The 18,600-nt window shown below is 33.5% G+C and overlaps 1 long non-coding RNA gene across 1 annotated transcript; it reads right to left on the bottom strand.

The window, feature by feature from the left end:
• Positions 1-15,881: 15,881 nt before the first annotated feature.
• Positions 15,882-17,880, bottom strand: LOC141702666 (uncharacterized). The gene is made up of 4 exons (XR_012567224.1): positions 17,729-17,880; positions 17,441-17,645; positions 16,813-16,872; positions 15,882-16,065 (listed from the first exon to the last, which is right to left on the bottom strand). It is a non-coding gene; the product is annotated as an uncharacterized LOC141702666 (long non-coding RNA).
• Positions 17,881-18,600: the final 720 nt, after the last annotated feature.

Genomic DNA, 18,600 nt, shown 5'->3' with positions numbered 1-18,600 from the left:
GATAAAAAATTTAGAAAAGAATAAAGGTATCTGGTTTGCTATTTTAACAGTCAACTAGTAGTTTGACCGTGAATTAGAACGTGCTGACCCGTCGTCAGTATTTGAGAGCTCGTTTCTGTCAGGATTTGACAAAATCAGGATATGTCGATTCGAATTCAACAGTTGTTTGGCAAAGCATCACAAATTATTATCAAACCACAATTTTAATCAAAACAATCATAAAGATATACATTTTAAGTGGATGATGTAAAGATTAACACACTTCAAAAAGAACATTCACATGCATACATGGCGAAATAAGCATAAACTTGATCTTGCAACCAAAAGAAATTAATTTCATTAATATATCAGAAGAGTACATTTCATGAAATTTATGGATTACATGCAAAAGATATTACAAGATAGTCCTAGTCTAAGAAGATGAACATCAGTAGTCTTTGTCAAAGAACAAATGCCATTGATGTTGATTAGTTCCTCCTCCTTTTGACAAATAGCACAGCAAGATGGATTATCCGTTCTTGCGGGAGAAGAGCCTCTCGCCGTGCTTCTTCCAAGCAATCAAGATGGAGATGTTAATCCATCTCAAAGAATAGGAGATCTGTTTGAATCTCCTGTGGAACCAAGTTCCACACCTCATCGGGAATGGCAGTGATGTGCCATTCCTGTTGCCAGTCATCACAACTGAACTCGACGTTGAAGTTCTCAATGTTCATGAACATGTTGAAAAGAACCATTTTTCTGATAGGAGAAAATAGTGAGAAATGAGAGAGAGAAGATCGTTTTATGTGAGAATAGGTAATGATATGACTGAACTGAAATGAAAGTTAAATAGCCAAAGGAATATCAAAGGACTCGTGGACTGATCAATTATTAAGTGAAGAGTTAACTTAATGTTTTAACTAAAAGATCTATTGTTAAGGCCCGTCTCCCTAGACTGATTTGTAATGATGCTAATGATATATTTATTCATACATGCATATTTATCAAATAAGATCACTTAATTCATCATGCATATAATAAAATAAAAAACATCAAATATTCCTGGCTTAATATCTAAAACAACATTTAGGACATATCAGGATTTGATCAATATACATCAGGATTTGATCAAATATAAATTGAAAGAAATTTATTTATCCCAACTAACCATACCAAGTTCATTTATAAGCTTTGTAAATGTTGCTTCAGGTAATGGCTTTGCGATGATATCAGCCAACTACTGACCAGTAGGAACAAAATGAAGCTCTATGGTTCCTTCCATGACATGCTCTATGGACTATGATACTGATATGTTTAGTAAGAGAGTGTTGAACCAGATTCCCTGTCATAGCAATAGCACTTTTATTATCATAATAAATAGGAATTTTTGAAAATGATAATCCATAGTCCATGAGCTGATTTCTCATCCATAACAACTGAGCACAGCAACTCCCAGCTGCAATATATTTAGCCTCAGTAGTTGAGATAGAAATAGATTTCTGCTTCTTTCCATGAGATTAATCTGCCTCCTAAAAAATGACAGCTTCCTGATTTACTCTTCCTCTCTATTTTGCATCCAGCAAAATCAGCATATGAATAACCACATAATGCAAAATCAGCTTCCCTTGCATACTAAATTCCAAGTGAAACAGTACCCTTGAGGTATCTGAAAATTCTCTTTACTGTAGTTAGATGTGGCTCCCTTGGATTTTCCTGAAATATTACACACAAACAAGTGGAAAACATAATGTCTGGCCTACTAGCAGTTAGGTATAAAAGAGAACCAATCATACCTCTGTAGCTTGTGACATCAACTGTTGTACCTTCATGAGGATCATGTTTTATAGCAGTTGCCATAGGAGTACTTGCAGTTGCACTTTATTGCATATTAAACCTCTCCAGTAGATTCCTTATGTACTTGGACTGATTAATATAGATGCCATTAGCAGTCTGTTTAATTTGCAAGCCTAGGAAATAGCTCATCTCTCCCATCAAACTCATTTGATATCTTGATTGCATCAACTATGAAAACTTATCACACAGTGTTTGATTAGTTGATCCAAAAATGATATCATCCATATAAATTTGGACTAAAAGCAAATCTTTACCTTTATTCAGATAAAATCGGGTTTTATCTATTGTACCTCTTTTGAATCCACTTTCAAGTAGAAACTGAGCAAGGGTTTCATACCAAGCTCCAGGTGCTTGCTTCAGTCCATAGAGTGCTTTTTCAAGTCTGTAAACATAGTCAGGATGTTTAGGATCCACAAATCCTGGTGGTTGTTCAACATAGACTTCCTCTTCAAGTTTTCCATTGAGAAATGCACTCTTGACATCCATCTGGAAGACTTTAAACTTTTTGTGAGCAGCATATGCTAAGAAGATTCTGATTGCTTCCCACCTAGCAACAGGAGCAAATGCCTCATCATAGTCAATACCTTCCTGTTGGGAATAACCTTTAGCCACCAATCTTGCCTTGTTTCTGATGATTGTTCCATCAGAATCAGTCTTATTTCTAAAGACCCACTTTGTGCCTACAATTGACCTGTTTCTATGTCTAGGTACCAGCTTCCATACTTCGTTTCTTTCGAACCCATTTAATTCTTCTTGCATAGCCATGACCCAATCTGCATCCTTGAGTGCATCTTTTACTTTCTTTGGCTCTTCTTTTGAAATTAGATTATGGTATAAACATTCATTCTGAGTTACACTTCTTGTCTTTATACCATCATCAGGATTTCCAATAATCAGATCAGGAGTATGATCTTTGGTCCATTTTCTAGCACTTGGATGTGTCCTTCTGGATCTAGATGTTCCCCCTGAATTGTATGCCTCATCAAATGCGTTTGAGGCTCCCCCTGAATCTGTTGTGTTATCTCTTGTTAAAATATTGGGACTTGACTCATGTTCATCTGATGTTGAATCAGCATTGGATTCTGAGAGTTTAGATTGAGAAGAACCTTGAGATGATTCTTCAGTGTTAGTACCATCAGCTGACCCTTGTTGTTGCCCCCTCAAGATGTGTAGGTTCATTAGTACAATGATTATCTTCAGAATCTAAAGGAGTGTCAGGATTTGGATCATCAGGATTTGACAGTTCATTAGAGTTTGATCCAGATTCCAACAATGCATTTTTATTTGCAAATATTAGACTTTCATGAGTGTCATCTTCAAAACCAGGAATCTTCTTATCATCAAAAGATACATTTATAGAGACAACTATAGTGTTTGTTCTCATATTGAAAACTCTGTATGCTCTTGATGGTGAGTATCCAACAAAAATTCTTTCATAAGCTTTTGATTCAAACATTCCTAGCTGATCAGTATGAGTTCTCAAAAAAAAACACTTACATCCAAATACATGAAGATGTTTGAGACCGGACTTCTTTTCTTTCAGCATCTGATAAGGAGTAACACCATGTCTATTTATCAGAGTGATATTCTGAGTGTAACATGCTGTGTTTACTGCTTCAGCCGAAAAGTAAGTGGGTATTTTTGCTTCTTCTAGCAGAGTTCTGCCATCTTCAATCAAGGTTCTGTTCTTCCTCTCAACAACACCATTTTGTTTAAGTGTACCAGGATCTGAGAATTGTTGTTCTATGCCTTTATACTTGCAGAATTCCTCCATTTTTGAATTCTTGAATTCAGTATCATTATCACTTCTCAGAATTTTCACTTTATGAGTAGATGCATTTTCAATTTGCCTTATGTGGTCCAGAAGAATTTCTGGAGTTTCATCCTTCATGTGTAGAAAATAAACCCAAGTATATCTAGTGAAATCATCAACAATTACGAGTGTGTACCTTTTCTTGTTGATTGACATTATGTTCACTGGTCCAAAGAGGTCCAGGTGTAGCATGTGATATGGCTCAAATGTAGAGAATTCTGTTTTGCTTTTGAAAGATCCTCTTCTTTGTTTAGACTTTTGGAAAGTATCGCAAAGACCATCACTTGAGTATATCATATTTGGTAATCCCCTTATAAGCTCCTTCTTGGCAAGTTCATTGATTGAATTGAAGTTGAGATGTGAGAGCTTCTTATGCCAGTTCCAGCTCTCATCTACTAATGCCTTAGAGATCAGGCAAGTAGCTTCCTTTTCAAGACTTTCATGTAGTCTTGCTTCATATATGTTACCATGTCTGTATCCTATCAAGACAATTTTCTTCGACTTGTTATGAACAACTTCATATTGTGAGTCATAGAATACCACATGATAACCTTTGTCAGTGATTTGACTGATGCTCAGAAGATTATGCTTCAGTCCATCCACCAGAGCTACATTCTCTATTGCTATCTTTCCAATTATCAAATTGCCATATCCCAGAGTGTGTCCTACATTTCCATCTCCATAAGATACATCTGGGTCAACCTTCTTCTCAAATTCTGACAGCAGGGATTTATTTCCAGTCATGTGTCTTGAACATTCACTATCCAAGACAAGTGTATTTTTCTTGTTACCCTGCAATCAGAAGAATAATTAATTAGAAGGATTTTTAAGGACCCACACTTATTGGGCCCTCTTTTTGGACAACTTAAGCCTTTGTATGTCAGGTGTACTTTTGACAGTTTTTCCTTTATCAGGATTTATATTGTCAATAGCAGAAAAAGAATTAAGCACACAAGCAACTTTATTAAATTTAGGCAAAGGTTCAGAATAGTTCTGATACAGCTTATGATAAGAGTTACAAGTATAAATCAAATGCCAACTACTACCACAATGAAAACAAGGATTTTGTCATTTCTAAAATACTGATCTACCCCTAACATCAGACTCAGGAATCAATAGCAAGATGATTTGTATTTCAACAATTAAAAAAAGTTTTTCTAGGAGCATTGGGAACAACCTTGTAATTTGAATCCTTAAAAATACCTTGCTTACCATTTCTGTTTCTTTTAGGACTTTTTACTTGAGGTTTATCAGTAACCTCAGATAATTTCTTTTTCAATTGTCTTATTGACAAAAGTCCTATGTTCTTTTGTTTCTTAATAGTCTTAATGGTTTCTTTGCTCTCCTTTCTTTGAGATTTATTAATTTCCAATTTTTCTTGTGATATTAATGTTGAACCCTTTTCAAAGATGGATTTGGGTTCATCAACTTCTGAAGAGATGAACTTAATAGGAGTCTTAAGGGAAATTTTATTTTCAGTGTCAACATCTTTAACTCCGTCTTTATAGCCTAGGCATTCTTTCCAGTTTTTCTTTGAGATCATCTCATGAACCTTTTTTCCTGAATCAGTCCAGGCTTTAAGGGTTTTCTCTCATTTTCTATATCTTTTTATATCATACTGTATCTAGTCTCAAGGATCTTTACTGTATGTTTAGCTCTCTCACATTCTTTCTTCAAATCAGTCTGATTCACTAGTATTTAGTCTCATACCGATGTTTTGATTTTTAAAAAATATTTATTAATGATCCAATCTTACAAATGTCAAGATCTATACATTTTAGTGATATAATAAAAAATTTTGAATAAAAAAAATGAGTTTGATTTGTTATTTTAACACTGAACTAATAGTTTGACTATTACTTTCTTACTAGTGTTTAATTTCATACTGATGTTTCAATTTTTTTAAAAATGTTTATGAATGATCCAACCATACAGATGTCAATTTCCATATATTTTAGTGATATCATAAAAAAATTAAAAAAAAATAAATGTATTTGTATTGCTATTTTAACAGTCAACTTATAGTTTGACCAGTATTTCTTACTAATGTTTAGTCCAATACGATGTTTCAATTTTTAAAAAATATTTATAAATCATCCAATCTAACAGATGTCAATATCTATATATATTAGCGATATGATAAAAAATTTAGAATGAAAAAATGTATTTAGTATGCTATTTTAACAGTGAACTAGTAGTCTGACTCATACCTCTTATGAGTGTTGCCTTGATTAGTCATATAGATGTTGGTAAATTAATTATAATGTATGTAAAATTGTCGGATATGTAATTTTTTAAATTGTCGGATATGTATTTTTTTAAATTGCATTTTGCTCACTTTAATTTGTTTATAATGAAAACAGTTTACATTGGATTTTGATCGTGTTTTGGGAATCAGAAATTTTCATCCTTAACCCATTGCTTCATCATCCTCCTCCCCAGGACCTTGAAAAGGCTTTAATGCGGTAATTTTTTACTTCAATTTACAATTATATATAGAATGTAATCGTTAATTGACGGATTTGACACTGTATTTTATAATTATAACATTTACAGGGTAGTGAGATCTTATAATGCTCTGGAAGGACGGGTAAATAAGAATCTCAAAGTTAAAAACCTTTTGTGAGTATTTAGTCGATTTTTTAATTTTTCATTTTTGTAAAATATGGATTTATGATTAATCTTCGATTTCATTAATTGTCAACAATTTATTGGAATGTATAGGGATGCCCTAAACAACCAGGTGGCGCAAAATGTGGATATGTGGTCATGCGATATATGAAATATTTAATTGAGGATCAGGAGATGAAGCTGCTAGAAAAGGTACATTTTTTACTTTTCTTAATTCTATGAACATTACTTTTCAGTTGGTTGAGGAATGACATAGGTTTATTTGTGTTCCAGTGGGCTTCCAGGAGTCGCAAGTCTTATACAGAGGAGGACCTTGACGTCGTTCTCTATGAGACGCTTGATTATATCCAATCCATCATTTAACTGTTGGCGACTCTAGCTTGGCGACTGGTACCTATATTACAATCTGAAAAACACCTTTATTTTGGTTGCATGTATTCGGATTGTAACTAGTAATTAGAAAATTTTTTGGTTGAATGTCTAGTAGTTCATGTTAAGTGGTTCAGATTTGAAACTATGTAGCTAGTATGTTGGCATGATAATTTGGGTGTTTAGAGATTGAGATGTTAATTTGGATGGTTGGAGATTTGAATGATAGTTTGGTAAATATTGGAGCTGAATTTGGTTGTTAAATGACAATTGCTTGGTTTTATGGCAATTTTTTGGTATCAATGTTTCTGATTTTTGCATGGATAAAATAGGTGATGAGACATCATTTTATACAAAGCAACTGATTTTAAAACAAAGCCATTTATCATAATTTTTTGACATAAAACTGATATTAATGTAATACTATAAACATCTGCTACAAAATAAAAAAATGATGTCGATCAAAGCTTAATATATCAATTCAAGTTGACCATTGACATCAGTAAAAACCGAGGACCTTGACGTCGTTCTCTATGAGACGCTTGATTATATTCAATCCATCATGTAGCTGTTGGCGACTCTAGCTTGGCGAATGGTACCTATATTACAATCTGAAAAACACCTTTATTTTGGTTGCATGTATTCGGATTGTAACTAGTAATTAGAAAAAATTATAGGTGAATGTCTAGTAGTTCATTTTAAGTGGTTCAGATTTGAAACTATGTGGCTAGTATGTTGGGATGATAATTTGGATGTTTGGAGATTGGGATGTTAATTTGGATGGTTGGAGATTTGAATGATAGTTTGGTAAATATTGGAGCTGAATTTGGTTGTTAAATGACAAATGCTTGGTTTTATGGCAATTTTTTGGCATCTGTGTTTCTGATTTTTGCATGGATAAAATAGGTGATGAGACATCATTTTATACAAAGCAACTGATTTTAAAACAAAGCCATTTATCATCATTTTTTTGACATAAAACTGATGTTAATGTAATACTATAAACATGTGCTACAAAATAAAAAAATGATGTCGATCAAAGCTTAATATATCAATTCAAGTTGACCATTGACATCAGTAAAAACCGATGTTAAAGACTACAGCAAAAAAATCTTGAAACAATAAAACTGATGTTATTAAGCATTATAGACATCAGTTTGTCACAAATAGACATCAGTTACCAATAAAGAACCGATGTCAAAGGTACTATTAATATCGGGTTTTAATGAAAACTGTTGTTACTCGTAGTAATAACAACAGTTTATTGGTTAAATTGAAAAAAATTTCTTAGCTCACATATATTTAAATTGATAAAAGTATCATATTATGATGCTATATGAAGATTAGATATGCATTAGAATTTTCATATCAAGATACATAAATTGATTTTAAACAAAGAACTGATGTTATATGCTATATTTAACATTAGTTTAAAACCGATGTTAAATAGGGGGTCTTTAACATCATCCACGAAGACATCGTATTTTTGCATTCATAGATATCGATTTTTAGGCGATGTCTATTGACATTTTTCTAGTAGTGAGATTCAACAAATAAGTTAGACGTTACGGAAAAATAGGTAAATGATATTTCTATATGTTTCAGAAAAGTAGCAGGTCTGTGGAAGTCATGAAACCTTGTTGAGGTAAGGCCACATGTCATTAATCACCATATTTAACCAATTTACCTGTCAAAAAAGAATATCTAATATATATTCGATGCCTATAAAGGTAAGAAGGCTCAAAATTCAGACAATAATTTATGCAGTCTAAGTACAGTGACCCAAAGGGGATGTCCGGTTATATTTCTGGCCAGGAGCTTGAATCAAACAATTCATTGGCCTAATAACTGGTTCCTTCCAATGTAGGTGCAACAAGTTTACTTAATTTCTTAATTTAAACAATAGCTTTAAACTCAGCTTTTTATAATTCAGAAACTAACCTTACAATTTAGGATTTAGCACAACAAGTATTAGTAGAAGTACATATATTCATCATATACTTAATATATACTAACCATGTGAACATAACTTAAATACATAACCTAAATTTGAAAGTGTAATTGAAGGGTTTTTCCCTGTTAACAATTCTATCAGAAGAAAACCGAAACTCAATTCCCACAACTTAAGTACATATATCAGATTTATCAGTGAGTTTCCTACTGTATGTTAGCGATTCTGGAGCCCGATAGCATTGATGCTTTGACCAGTTAACACAAATCTCTCCACAAATCATAAAATCCCAAACTCATTTGAATAAACAACATAAGTACATTTGAATGGAGGAAAATATTTTTACTCCTAGAACATGCATGATAGAGAGAGAATGGCTTTTGTTGAGTAGGCGAAGTGTCACTACAACAAAAGTAAATTTGTCTAAACAAATGTAATTAATTAGATAATTTTTTGCTCAACCACTATATTTTTTTTCATTGTTGATTTTAAATGTCTAGATAAAAAAAACAGAATGGTTTATATAACAAATCTAGCACATATTTCAAACTTACTATAGTTTCTTTACGCTTGTGCGATATCAGCAAGATGTGATCCATGAGGACCCCAAGGCTCATTACTGGTAGCATCGAGTACATATATCAGAAAAATAATAGAAACCAATGGAAGCATGAGAATCAGTCCAACTTATATATCACTCCAATCTATCTCTGAGTTCAAAATAACAAACTGACTACCCAAGTGCCCATATATTAACGTCAACAAATCGAGCATGTTGTAGACAAGTTTCTATATAAATTGACAAATATATGACTTGACGCGGATGATATAATCCAAAACTCATATGGATCACTGCAACCAGCAATTTGTGACAACCCATTAATGTAGTATACCATCTCAAAACTATGATTCTTGTTACCACAATTTCCTCAACCTATTTGTATACTCAATATTGTCCTCTAAATACTTTTTAAATCTGTAAGAATGCTCCAAGCAGACAAGATACTAAAAAATAAAACCTTAAGTTTTTTATCATAAAATACAGAATAATAATACTGATAAAAAATGCATTGTTAAAAGCCTCAAAGACAAAAGTTATGTAGGAAATTGATACAACTTAGAGAAGATTCAACTCACTAGTGCAACTATATGTGCATCACTTTTGAGAGTCATAAAACGCCTGGAGGCATAAAATCCCTGGAAGTTTAACACAAATGACTTCCTTGGGTAAAAGTAAAAATCAAGCCTTCCATGTAAAGTTAAGAAAAGGACATCATCTATACCCTTTCTCCTTCCATAGAATATGAAATCGCATTTGAGAAATAATATTAGCTCCATTTGAGAAATCATTTTATTTGTTCTAGACTCGACCAACACCTGCTGCATATAAAGATAATTGTAAGAACCAACTGCTTAAAGCATTTTACAATACATTACAAAAAATTATAGAATAAGGAATTAACTTGTTGAAAAACAAACATTAGCACTGACATGCCTCCTTGTCACATGTCCCTATGATGACGATATATGGGTATGGAAAATATTATTTAGGTTGTTTAATCTTACCCTCTCTTACTCATTTGTCTAAAACAAAGATATTATTTTGTTGATTATAGTGATTATAGTGGTTGTCTGGAGATAAAATAAGATACTTCCGTTGGAAAATGTGAGTATTGAGCCCCACATTGTCAAGTCATTTTGAGCCGTTCTTTAATGGGTGACGCTTGGAGTATGCTCTCCTCCGTAAGAGCTTTCCGAGGCACTTTGAAACACTCAAAATGGTTAAGGGATGAATGAGATACGATCATACAAAGTCGGTCCCTTGAAGGTGGAAATATAGATGTGAAAACTTGTATCCTATATTGAAATGGAAAAGGGGTTTCCATTGCTTTATATAGCACAACACTTTAGTAGTGTTTAAAAGTGTCAGTAAGGTGTTGCTTCATCTCCTGCGTGCACGCGCAGGGGTGCAAATTGTGGGATGTCGAGGGATAATCTGAGGCTTGCAAAGCCTTCAGGCAAGCGCGTGCGACGGGCGGATACGAATGTAGCAGAAAATGGGCCCGTATAATCACGGACTAGTTTTGCTAATTTTATTTCCACTGGGCTTAGGCTCAAATAATTATTCCAGTTTTCATACGGATAATTAATATAATTTGATTTGACGAAATAATAAATTTGATTCAATTACAGATTTGATTTATTAATCGACAATTAATTAACGCGTTTAATTATTTGTAAAGAGTAGCGCACAAGTCATCCAGAGTCTGTATATAAATAATCTTATACGATACCACATACAGCCGTCTCTAAACACAAATCTTATCCTTCTCTCTCTACTCGGTGATAGTTTCTTGCTCTATTCTAGCTCGCCAAAGGTGCTGTTTGTATAACGACACCGTCTTCTCGTTTTATCATGGAGGCTGTCGGCTCGCACATACGGTGAGAGCCGAAATAGATTTAAGGAGACAGTTCTTTTCAACTGGACTCGAGAACTCTCTCATATCCTTATCTCTTTCATTTATTTTCTATTTTTCACAGTTATACTCGCGCACTCTTATTGGCACACACAGTTTTAAAAAATGAAATGAGTCATAAAATCATCATTTTACTCTTCAATAGTGTCGTATGAACATGATTTGTTATAATTTTGCATTTCAGTTTGATATCCAGAAGTCATTCTACATATAATTTGTTAATAAATAGTTAGAGAGGAGTAAACTCGAACTGCCTCTGGATGATCTGACATTTGTCTACCCTGCAACACCTATTATTCAAAAAGAAAAGGTATAATGTACTTTCACTTGATTGCGATGTCTATGATAACTAAATTAAATAACAAACCCCCTATAATATGCAGGATCCATTGGCTAAGGATGCTAGATTTGCACCTATGAAGTTTTCAACAAAGGCACAGTTCATGAGTGAATGTTTACGATCTCCGAGGCTAGCATGGCATGAAATGGTTAGAAGGTCTAAGAATCATCTGGTGTGTTTATTAAAAAAGGTCTCTTGGTTTCCATTAAGTATTAATTTTTTCTTTCTATTTTATCTACCCCCATCACGATAGTTATGTTAGGAGGGAAAACACACACATATTCGAGATTCAATTCTACCAATACAGAGTACGCACATAAACACACAACAATATATTTGACGTGGAAATCCCACGTCCCAACTTGTATTACTAATCAAAACAATTATCAATAAATCACGAATACATAACACATCAATGGTGTCCCAAACTAATACTTGAGTCAAACAATACTCAAGCATCTCACCCATGATACCTAAGATGGCTACATCTCTTAAGCATACATCAAAACAATAACATGACTACGTATATATAGCCATCATAAACGTAGTCAACAAGATATACCTAATCTGATTACAATATTAATTGTCTGCCCATATAATTATTACCCATTCCCATTATGATAATAATTGTCAATACATACAATTATTACTCAATCCCATTATGATAATAATTGTCAAAAAATACAATTATTACTCAATCCAATTATGTCTTGTATCACCAAACCCATATCACATATTGGGTTTAACCCCAACAATCCTCCCCTTCAACCTAATACTCTAAATTAGGTTGAATGGTAACCATCAAAATATCAACATCCGCTCGCCGATGCCTCCCCTCGAACAAGAATCCATTCATCTTGTTCTTCCAACTTTTGAGAATCACTAAGGACCGTATAGTGACCTCCAATAACTCCAAATTACCGTTCTTCATCCTAACAGCATATCCATCTACAAAATCACTTACATCAACCGGGAGTGTCTCCTTTCAGCATTGAGTCACCTGATCTTTGCTTTAACAATCCTTCGGCCTCTTTTGAAGAACATCACGAGTATCATCCAAAATTTTTTACCTTGTTGATCAACCATCGAACCATTGAAACTATTACAATGATCCCGTCCATCTTCCACCTCGAGTCCGAACAAATTGATCTACAGTACAAGTCAACCACCATACCGCACGTAACTTTGTCAGAAAATCCATCAACGTACTCCACCATACCAATTGAACCTCGAATGTTCCTCCAACCCAATTCATCATGAACCTCGAACCTCGGCTCTTGATACCACTTGTTAGGAGGAAAAATACACACATATTCGAGATTCAATTCTACCAATACAGAGTACGCACACAAACACATAACAATATATTTGACATGGAAAACCCACGTCCCAACTTGTATTATTAATCAAAACAAGTATCAATAATACATCAATACATAACACCTCAATGGTGTCCCAAACTGATACTTGAGTCAACCAATACTCAAGGATCTCACGCATGATACCTAAGACGACTACATCTCTTAAGCATACATCAAAACAATAACATGACTATCTATATATAGCCATCACAAACGTAGTCAACAAGACATACCTAATCTAATTACAATAATAATTGTCTGCCCATACAATTTTTACCCATTCCCATTATGATAATAATTGTCAATACATACAATTATTACTCAATCCCATTATAATAATAATTGTCAACAAATACAATTATTACTCAATCCAATTATATCTTGTATCACCAAACCCATATCACATATTAGGTTTAACCCCAACAAGTTATATAATGTACATTTCACTTCCTAAAAAGTTGCAGAAGTTTTATCCAATTTTGTTGTTTCAGACATCATTGTTTACTTGTACTAAATTATATCATATATTATTGTAAATTTTGTGTAACTTACAATAACCATAAAAACAAGGACCGGAAGATAGAAATAGAAGTAGGTCTGTCCAAACAAATCAGGAAATATAACAAGTGACACTAACACTAAGCTCATAAACCGCTCGGCTAGGCGAATCCCTGGGCACATTCGACCTCCCGAACTAAAAGGTAAAAAATTAATATATCGACCTCTATAGTCGATTTTTGAGCTTAAGAACCTTTCAGGTTTAAATTTATCAGGACTTTCCCAAGAATCAGAATCTCTAGCAATCGCACAAACATTGAATATTACTCGTATATTCTTGGGAGTCATATACCCGTTGACTTTTACATTCGTCTCGGTTTTGTGGGGCAGAAGAAGAGGTGCCACTAGGGTGAAGCCTCATCGTTTCTTTCAGAACAGATTATAAGTATGGCAGCTTCTACTAGACGTGCTTTTACATTGATTTTTTTATTAATTTCTTTGTGTACCTTCTGCATGATATTTGAATCGATCATCCCATTTGATTATGCTTGAGTTTGTATCAGTTCTAGCAATAAACAAATCCTGAAAAATGAATATTAAGTATCTGAAAATTGAAATCCGCTTATGGTATAGATGACTTTAAGAACTGATTAATTGGATCTAAGGGAAGATCTTTTAAACAAATATCCCAACAACATTGGAGACATTGGTACATGCATGAACAAATGAAAACATACCATTAAAAGGACCTTGATCTGTTTTACATCAAAATTTACTGGATTTTCCTGTCGAAAATCAAGAAAGAAATCCAGGAGATCCTCATGATTAGATTCTCTATGCCTTAGCCCAGGGGCAGACAGTGGACTGGGCTAGGGTTGGCTCCAGTCTAGGTCAAATTTTCCAGCCCATTAATTTTTAGTATTAATTCCTGCTTGTTCTACTTTTAGCCCGGGTAAAATTCATGTAAATCTCGTTAATATGCATGTTAAGCCCCATAAAATTTTTAAGAGTCTAGCCCTGTAGAATTGTGCAGCCCATTATGCAGAAAATCACGTACGTGGTGATGGGATGTGCTGTTGCTTAAAATAAAAAGCAATCCTCCAATTAATTGCCTGCTTTTAAAAAGACATCGTCTCTTATCCATGCATCACTTTCCATTCATATCAATGTAGTTTGTTTTTATTTGTATGTATCACGTTGTCCTTTTTGTGTAAATTTACATAAGGTACAAAAGTTAGTGCAAGTAGTTAATTGCGAGTGTAGAGTATCAATCTGTTATACGCAATTTAATTAAAAAGATCAATCTTTTAATGTGGTAATGCATTTTTTTAATAATTTAGATATATTGTTACTGATTGGAATAAGTGGCAGTCGTTACATAAAAATATTATTTTTAGTTCTTACTCATTTTTAAATATGTGTGTTAATATTGGACGCGACCCAAGAACTCGATACAAACTTGACATGAATTTTACGAGTTAGCATTGGTCTTATACGGTCGGATTCGAAAATGACCCGAATAAAAAATTAAATTTATTTTATTAAAATTGAAGAAATTGAGTTATATTCTATTGAAGATAGCAGAAGATATTAATCATTGCAACAAAAATTACTAAAATCCACCACCAAATATCGGTGGAATTTAGCTATAACCGACCATATTCGGTGGATTTTAGTATAAATTCGACTGACGCGTGTTGGTGGCTTTTAAGATGGTGAATTTTAAGTTTTGCGGTGGAATTTATATAAAATCAACCGCATGTTTGGTCGCTTTTATAAAATTTAAAATTTAAAATTCAAAATTTTGTGAAAATTTAATCTCCCGGCCCTGAATAAATTACACCAAAATCGGTCGATTTTAATATAAAATGTTTCAAAAAAAAGGAAACACCCCACCCATCAACCGTACAAATGCCGGCCACCTCCGGGAAAAAATTCCGGCGACGCCAGCTCTCACTATTTTATCCTCTATTTTGAGGTGATTCACGATACCTTGTTGTCTCGATGGGAGATTGGTTGTAACTACGACGTCAGTTGTGGTAGTGGTTTGGGCTTCTTGAATGACTCCGAGACTGAGACTTCGAATCCTGCTTTTTTTTTACTTCTGTATCTCGTGGAAGTGTAATGGAGCACTTATCACTACGCCATAGATGGCATATAGCAACAGTAACAAAATGTTACAACAGGCCCAAAAAAATGTTACCACAGCAAAAAAAAGCCCCAAGGTAACATAAAAACTAAGTTGCTTTTTTTCGAGTTACCTTTGGCCCCTAAGGTAACATTCTTTTGCCCTGCTGCAACCTTGAATTTTGTGTTACAATAGGCTTTAAAGGTGACATCAAAGTATGTCTATAGTATCACATTATACATGTTACCTTTGCACTTAAAATTTGCAAAAAAAAAATGGGCCCCACATGTAAGGCCACTATGGGCCCCACATGTGGGTCACCAAATCATTGTAACATTTTTTCGCTACTGTAACAGTTTTATTATAAATTATATTATATTATACTAATTTGTTTGTAATATTGAGGTACCTAATGTAACATATTTCTCAAAAACAATTGACATGATTTGTTTGTAAATTGAACATGCCATAAACCTGTTTTTCATACAAGTCAACAAAATAAATAATTCAAACAACCAATAAAAGAATCTGTATGCATCTCCACGTTATTTAGCTCCAATTACGGTATTTAAGCACAGGATTATTCTTTGTTCTCCTTGAAAGAATCTATATGCATCTCCTTATTTCATCATCTCTTCCGAGTACTGGATCAAGCTTTTCAGACCTTGCCATACAAACAGTTTTGTTAGATTTTATGAAGTTAATTTATGAGATAGAGCTACCAGAGACTTTCAACGCATACAAACAAGTAATATTGATTACGAAAAATAAAAATCATGCGAGAAATCATGTGCCTAACACAATGTGTAAAACTTACTTCTTTACCATACGATAGATAATGGGAATATCTATAAACAAATTACGAAGTATATAGCAATCAAATGATAGAAATGACATGATATTCCTCTTCTTTCCATTTCTAATATCTTTGTTAGTAGCTTGAAAAATTGTTTCTGGCTTTCAATATCGTTTGGTTATATAATATTTTATATCTTTGTTTAGTAGCTTGAAAATTGTTTCTGGCTCTCAGTTTCGTTTGGTTATATAATCGCAATATATGCAAAGAACTAAAGTGTTTCTTTCCCATTTTTTGAGTTCAAATCACAGCAGAGTACCAAAAGAAGACTACAGCCACGAGAGAGCACATAAATGATAAAAAAATACACCCAACAGTGACAAAAAAAGAGTTATCAATTATCTTCTTAATTTAAATTAGACAATTTTGCAATAAGTCGTATCTTAATATAAAGAAATAAGCTCTAAGAATTCCAACTATGCAAAGGATAGGGAATTTATTAAATAACATAAGCAACCATACAAAATGCCATTAAGACAGGAAATATGTAATCATCTTTTATATAGATTTCTGTAAAACCTTTTAGAGTCTTTTACAAGTTTGAGCTTCACACACCTTGAAGATGGATTTTTCTATACTCTGCACATCAAGAAATACACTACCACCGTAAGTTGCCTGTGTATTGTATGACAAATAAAAAAATAAGTAATCATCCCATCATTCTTGGAGCAAGGTTTGAGTAGATAGTAGTAAAGGGAAATGCGATATGTTAACTGGTGAAAATACAGCAAAAGTCCTCTGGTAGCAGGGGTCTACAACCAAAATGCAGGAACCCATTTTACCTTGGAACATAACCCTTACAAAATGGAATGTTATACAGCCACATTTTATGGCTACAACATGACACGTAGACAATTAAATCTGTAAATTAGTTGTTAAATTCCACACAGATTTACAATGTAGATCACTTTTTCTAAGGCCTTGAGGGACTGTCAATCTCAGTGCAAATAAGGCTAAGTAAAATTGGGGGAACTCTAAGCTTCCATAAAAAACAGATCCTTCAATTGGTTGTTAAAAAAGTATCAGGTATTAAGTTAATTAAAATTTCCAACTCTTGTGTACATTATCAAGCATGATTACTTTCAATTTAAAATTATATATAAATATTATACAAGGAACTATAGAGATCAATGTACATGTCACATGTCCAAGTTTCATATCTTCATTAGACATTAGTAAATACCTGTCCAAGAAATATAGGTTTAAATTGAAGCATTCCAGCAATGGTCAGGAGACTGTTGAATCATCTGGTACAAGAGAAGAGCTTGGAAGCACCCGATGGCCACGTAAAGCATAGAATTCAAGGAATCTTCATCGAATGGAATCCCCACCAGTGGAGACATCCTGAGACTCGGCCACTACTTCTCCAGTCATAGGTTGTATAGATGCTGAAATGACACAAAGTTTTTTGAAGATAGATACTAACAATAAAAAAGCTCCTAGAAGTAAAATGTGTAGTTAACTACGAAACCTGATTTAGTTCTTGTGTTAGACTGTTTTTCATGTATTCCCATGGTAACAGAATGTCTGAGGAGAAAGCTACCTGGATCACGTAATGTTACTGTAAGTTTAATTGTAAAACCAAAGATGGCATAACCCTTATAAACTGTATGCGGGTTTGGTAATATTAGTCTGAAATATGAGATAGTAATGGTTGAACAAAAACACAATACCATAGCTATATCTGATGAGCAACAGTATCTATACTCTAGATTAGCCAATGATCAAATCTTTTATTAAATTAGGCAATTATAATGAAATAATTTAGATTCCAATGTGCGTAAAAGACGTAATTTAGCTATAATAATCTAGTAGGGAAAATGTACAAACATGTCGATGTGTTGATGATGTAAAAACAAACAAGTCTACATAAGGGCAGTTGCATATATAATTATGGAACTAATATCTAATAAATCACTTATGATTGAACAAGAATAAATTTATCTAATTTGTAAAATTTCATTGTCTTAAAACTATAACTTTTGGAATAACCAATATAAAGAGATATTGAATGTCAGCTTGTAGACTTAAGTTTCCCATGTATTTGACCTTAAAGTAGAATTAAGAATTAAGAACTGCCTAGCTCTATCCATCATTTGCTATCATATAATAAAGTAAAAAGAATCACAGGAACTATTATTTAGCTATAGAACTGTAAAAAAACAGTGAAGAACAACAACTATAGAACTGTTAACCAGCCATTTTTATTTAGCTGATGCAGGAGCTCATCAACTACTGTTCCAGATTCAAATCAATATATCAAGCACTTCCTAAACACAAAGCCACTGTCCGACAAACAATGCAGCACATTTGACGTTGGGATTGATGGAGCTAAATTCAGCA

Source organism: Apium graveolens, unplaced genomic scaffold (genome assembly GCF_009905375.1).
Source record: "Apium graveolens cultivar Ventura unplaced genomic scaffold, ASM990537v1 ctg5466, whole genome shotgun sequence".
In the NCBI taxonomy this organism is placed as follows: domain Eukaryota; kingdom Viridiplantae; phylum Streptophyta; class Magnoliopsida; order Apiales; family Apiaceae; genus Apium; species Apium graveolens.
The sequence above is the reverse complement of the archived record's forward strand: the minus strand, read 5'-3'. Positions and strand labels throughout refer to the sequence as shown.